This window comes from Hippoglossus hippoglossus, chromosome 23, assembly GCF_009819705.1.
Source record: "Hippoglossus hippoglossus isolate fHipHip1 chromosome 23, fHipHip1.pri, whole genome shotgun sequence".
NCBI lineage: Eukaryota > Metazoa > Chordata > Actinopteri > Pleuronectiformes > Pleuronectidae > Hippoglossus > Hippoglossus hippoglossus.
The window spans coordinates 8,986,862-8,992,919 of NC_047173.1; the positions used below are offsets into that span (position 1 = coordinate 8,986,862).

The 6,058-nt window shown below is 46.2% G+C and overlaps 1 long non-coding RNA gene across 1 annotated transcript in view; it reads left to right on the forward strand.

Annotated features, from left to right (window-relative positions):
- The window catches only part of LOC117757343, a 73,349-nt gene extending 67,578 nt beyond the window's left edge, over positions 1 to 5,771 (forward strand). Inside the window, exons 5-7 of the long non-coding RNA XR_004613095.1 lie at positions 1,224 to 1,286; positions 1,434 to 1,484; positions 5,696 to 5,771. This is a non-coding gene — a long non-coding RNA (uncharacterized LOC117757343). The remainder of the gene's footprint in view (positions 1 to 1,223; positions 1,287 to 1,433; positions 1,485 to 5,695) is intronic.
- The last annotated feature ends 287 nt before the right edge of the window (positions 5,772 to 6,058 follow it).

Sequence of the window (6,058 nt, forward strand, 5' to 3'; positions counted from 1 at the left end):
GGCAATGCAATCGCTTTTAATAACTGCCTCCCTCCCTCCGTCCCTCTCTCTCACCCCTTCTCCTTCCCGGCGCCCATTGCTCGTCGCTGCCCCCCCCACCCTCTCTCTCTCCCTCTCTCTCTCTCCCTCTCTCTCTCTCTCTCTCTCTCTCTCTCTTGATTTCCTTTTCTGCCTCCCTTTCTCTCCTCCCCTTCCTCTTTCCCTCTCTCTCCTCCCCTCACTCCCCAACCTGCTCTCAGTTCCCAGTCATCAAGCTCCCTTCAAAATTAACCTTTCCTGCGAAAATATAATTTCTCACAAAATGAACCCCACTGAGCGATTTCTTTTATTATTATCTGGAATAATTTATTCAAATTGCCCAACTCAGAACAGCAGAGCAATCTGAACACCGAGCGGACCCCTGAATTTGGATCTGTCTCTCTCTCTTTTTCCATCTGAGGGTTGAAGGGGGGAGAAAAAAGAAAGTTTATGTACCTTGCTGTCTTCTGGCAAATAAGGGGACGGGCTTGCCTCCACCTTCCATCCCCGGCGCTCTGGCAGCAGTATCCCCCTCGAGTGTACACCTCATTAAAATTCATCTGATCTGAATATTTTTTTGCAAATATGGTCTGATTGCTCACCATGACATGAAACATCCCAGTGTGTTATTTTAATCACACGCACCCCAACGGGCGACGCATGTGACGGCTGTGACATTGAACCCCTCCGCTGCTTGACCCCATTTTACGAGCGCACGTCATTTTAGGAGGGACCGGGGGGACGGTGGGAGGTGAGGTGGGGGACCGGTCGGGGAAGTTACCTGGAATGATGGACACGCTTGATAATTCTCTCCTCTTTTTTCTTCAAATGTTCACACGGCATCAGCTCGGCTTAAAGCCCCTCTCAATCACGCCGCCGCCGCCCCCTGCCCGCCTCCCTCTCCCCTCTCTCTAATGAACTGTTTTCTTCCGGTGATGGAACGGGGACACAAAGCAACGCGATTAATAATTTACTGTTTAGTTTTACTAATTGATCTGTTTTGGGAGCCGGGATAAAAGCGGAGGATGCATCCTCGGCGCACAATGCCTTTCATATGGCATTTATCCACAAGTCACAACCGGCTCCCTCAAGATGAATAATGAACTAAACAAGATCAAATAATTATCGCTTGGGAGTATAGGAGGGAGAGAGAGAGAGAACTCCCTTACAAACAGCAGCGAGTTTACCTTGGGTTCTTTCTACAGATCACACAACAGGAGGAGGAGGAACACGAGATGAGCAGGTTGTTATCGGCAACAAAGAGCCAAGTAAGGGCTGGCAAGGACAGAGCTTGTGGTTACTTACACTTTTGTAAAGTCAAAACTTTTTTCTACATGATAGATTTGAATCATTATACAGCTATTATATCAAAATCTGTCTTTACCTTTACTGTCTTTACCTTGACTATGTTTCAGAATAAGAACGCTGTCTGGACCTCATGCTGTTCCTGAGCCCTTAAGGTTGAGGTAAGTGTAAACTTTACTGTGGTCAAAGTCTATGACAATTAACAACATAAGCAACATAGGACAACTAATGGAACTCAGTAGAGTACATACAGTACCTCCGCCCTAATGAAACCACATTTAAAGTCACTAGATCGGGATTTATGTTTGTATGCTGCACCAAATTCCACAGATATCACAGAACCGATCCTGAGAAATCAATGAATAGAGAAACGGATAAAACATTTCTGAATTTGCCCGTTGTTTGGATGCTTGTTGTTTGGTTTCTTGGCCCACATGTCATCCTTAGATCAAATTTAATTGAAATCCCATTGGGAGTTTTGGTGAAATCATGTCAACAAATCATAAAACAGACGACAAACCGACGGCTGGAGGTAAACATGTTCTCTTCAGTGATTATTTCAGTTAAAATAAGAATTGATGGCTTTCTAGAGGATTTACAACATTGTATGTCGTCACTGAATTGAACTATTCATTTAAATTAGAGTAAATCTGAGCTCTTGTCCTCCAACTTGTCTTGCACAGTTGGCCCCGGTCAGTCATAACAACTCAGCATAGTTAGTGAAAGTACTTCCTGCTGAAACAAATCCAGGCTCCTTCTCCCTCCTGCACCTCTCCACAGCGTTATCATGGAGGAACAAAAAGTAGACTGGCCCGAGGCGTCCTGCTGGCTCAGCAGGGGAACGAGCGTACGGTGTATTTGTGACGTCACGAGTTTGAAACCGACTCATGACTTTTGACTCCCTGCACTGTCTGATAAAAATGAATAGAAGCAATGAGAAGAATACAGTGGAACAGCACTACAGCAGTTTTATACCAGGACACACAGCTCACCTGCACGCTTTTATTTTATCTTTTAACTTTTTATTCCACGCATTATAAGACGAAGCAGGTCTATATAATTATTCCTACATAATTATTTCTGTTTCGGTTAACATCACATTAGCAATTCTGTTACAAAACTATCTATCTATCTATCTATCTAGCTATCTAGCTAGATCTCTATCTATCTCTGTATCTCTGTCTCCATCTCTATATCTCTCTGTATCTCTCTATATCTCTCACAATCTATCTCTGCATCTCTCTCTCTCTCTCTATCTCTGTATCTCTGTCTCCATCTCTATATCTCTCTCTATCTCTCACAATCTATCTATCTCTCTCGATCTCTCATGATCTATCTCTGCATCTCTCTCTCTCTCTCTCTCTCTCTCTCTCTCTCGCTCTCGCTCTCGCTCTCGCTCTTTCTCTCTACGCAGCCTCTTCAGTGCAGTCTCTCTCTCTCAGTAACTTCTACACTGAGCAGTTTCCCTGTGCTAATTTTCCACGGGGTGGGGAGGAGGGCTGTGGGTTCGGCGAGACAATATATTTATCTCCAGCACCTTAACACCGAGGGGGGATTAAAAATGAAATGAGCAACATTCCTTCCTTGATACGCCAAGGTCTTAAAAGAGACAGAATGGGAGGGGGGGTGGGGGGGGGGTGAAGCATCTTGTATCACAGAGATGTTCATCTGTTTGCAGATGAGCCATGTGTGCTTTTTTCTTTTCTTTTTTCTCCGGCGTGTGTGAGATTTACTCAAACGTACCTTTTTATCGTTTTGGATTACACGCTGTTGGCCCATTGAACCTAATGCGGTTTCCCCGCCGCCGTATCGGTAATGGTTCTCGCCGTCGGCTTGTAAATAAGGTTTAATACAGTGAGCCGGTGTGAAGTAGCAATCTGTGTACGTGTGTCCGCACACTCTCAGCGGTCTCGTATAAATATTCCCCCGGCTGGGTGGAGAGTGTCATTATGTGTTAGCTGCAAGTAGCAAAAGATTAAAGCAGCAACTAAATGCCCATATCATTACCCTATTAGCATGTGACATATATGTGTATAGGTGCCTGCTTAATTAGCGTTGATTGATTGGAATCAATGACTGTAAAGAAAAAGGAGGCTAAGCGGGGGCAGGGTTTGTGGGTGGGTAAGTCTTGTGAAAGTATCCAGAATTAAAGCGGAGCTAGTCGTCTTATTTCTGATTTCATTTGGCTTAGCTGTTAAACAGGAGGCAGACAATCTAGCTCCCTTTGATACTCGACTAAAATCTATCCCGCCTGCTCCCCACCACCTTTAAAAAAAAACAGCCGCCTAATTTTGTCATGGATATTACGCAGACACATGCATGAATCAGTGCTGGTTGTCACAATTATGTTAACAGAGGGGATATTAAATGAGACAGGCCTATTTCCAAAGGTGAGACTGTAGAATCAACTCGGCGCTCGACGAACCCCGGTGTCAATCACGCGAGCGATTCATATTCAACCGAAGTCAAGTGCATCTGCCCGGATGCATTATTTATGTCGGGGAAATAAGCAGCTTAAGCGAATCATGCTAGCAGCTATTAGCAAGAGACGCACACCTTGCTCGCCTCCCCCGCCTCTCTTCGGAGGCCATGTTTTGAAGTCTAAGTTTGATTGGGCCCGGGGAAGCTAAAAGTGGCCCCACTGAAGTCTGGCGTTCTGTAGCGCCGGAACAAAGGTGCATTTGTGTTTGTAGTTGTCATTAGGCTGTGTTTTCCACCTCTCTCTCTCTGTCTCTCTCTGTGGGCCAAATAACAGCGGAGGTTAGCGTCGCAGAGTTACGGCTCTATATCCTGCTGTCAGGAGTTGCGAGGCTCTGTTTTAGATCAGCCCCGTCCCCGCCGCGCCTGATGGACAGCTCCGAGGATAAATGGATAAAAAAACAAGCACTGTTGACTGCGACGAAAAGCGCTCGCTGATGAACCGGAGATTGCATGGAGGCGAGGGGAGGGTGTGAGGAGGGGGTTCAGGGTTGTGAGAGGGTTAAGCGTTGCCGGGTCTAAGGGGTAAGTGAGCGTCCTCCTCCTCCTCACTGTTCATATCCACCTTTCAAATATATCTCATTCATAATGGATAGATCCGGATCTCTGTTTTGCATCTTCAACTGACAGTTTTAGTGTTTCCTCTACCTCCTTACCTTCTCTCTTTTCGTCCCCTCCACTTGGTGTCCGGGATATTTGTTACTCCCCCCCCCTCTCCCCCGCCTCAAAGCCTGTGATCTACAGCCTATACTTCTAGTTCTGTGCCCGTGTCGGACAACCAGAGGAATACAGGCTTATTACAGATAAAAACTATCACAAGGGGCTTTCACCCCATTTGTCAGGTAACGCTGTCAGGCTCCGAGCTACAGGTACACACCAACAGTGAATCATTTCCTCTTTTTTTTTTTGTGAGCGGGACAGAGAAAATATCACACACACACACACACACACACACACACACACACACACACACACACACACACACACACACACACACACACAAACACCTGCACTCAACCTCATAAACCCGGGTGCAACAAAGCTGCATCAGGTGGTCCCTACAGGTTACCCATCATCAAGCCTAAATACAGCACTCTATCACAGGCGGGCCTCCATTTACCGCCACACACACACACACACACTGCAGCCCTGGCAGCAGTCCGAGCACCGGCTGCCTTTTTACCCCTTCTTATTTAGATGCACTCGAGGACACAATGGGGGTGCATTAGCGGCGCTCGGCCTCACAACAGCTGTAATTTCATTCTGGTTACCACATGCATCCTACTTGACTCTCAATACACTCTGGGATGAGGGCCAAATAATGGGATTTACCCTCTCTCTGACGACAGCCCCCCCCTCCACACACACACACACTCTCTAACCCCTCTCCCGCTCTGTGTGTTTTTGTGTGTGTGTGTGTGCGTGCAGGTAAATGTGAGTATCTCATACATACCAATAACCACGGGTGTAGTTAGCAATGTTTTTGTGTGCAGTCTCGGGCAGATGCCTATATGCAGTTGAACACATGCATATGTGTCAACGTGCGTTTCTCGTCAACTCAGCCGGTCTCTGCTGTCATTGTCAACATCAGGGGTAAATGCTCCTCTACTCCTCCACTATGGGTGAAGCTTGTTCTAAATGGACCACAGAGTAATGGCTTCATAGGGGAAAAGATTTTGGCTGAATATGTGTCAGACTGAGCTTTGCTTGTGTTTAAAAGCTCGGCTGCAAGCGTCATGTAACACAGTTGCACTTTAGTGCATAAAGAAGTTCAGAAAACTAATATAAATATTGAAAATGAAGTGACTCTATCGCCAACAATGATTTTGCTGAACCACAGAGAGAGACGCTGATAAAATTTCCATTGACACCATGTCTGCGTTGTGTGTTCCAGGACGTCCTCCTTCAGATCCTCAGTCGTCAGGATCCGGCCAAAAATGTTTCCCAAAGACTGGACTGTCAACAAATAAGACCACACACACACAAACACACACACACACACACACACACACACACACACACACACACACACACACACACACACACACACACACACACACACACACACACACACACACACACACACACACAGACAGACAGACAGACAGACAGACAGACAGACAGACAGACAGACAGACAGACAGACAGACAGACAGACAGACAGACAGACAGACAGACAGACAGACAGACAGACAGACAGACAGAGAGAAAGAGAGGAGAGACGATAGGTGGCTGTAAAAGAAATAGAAATGATAGA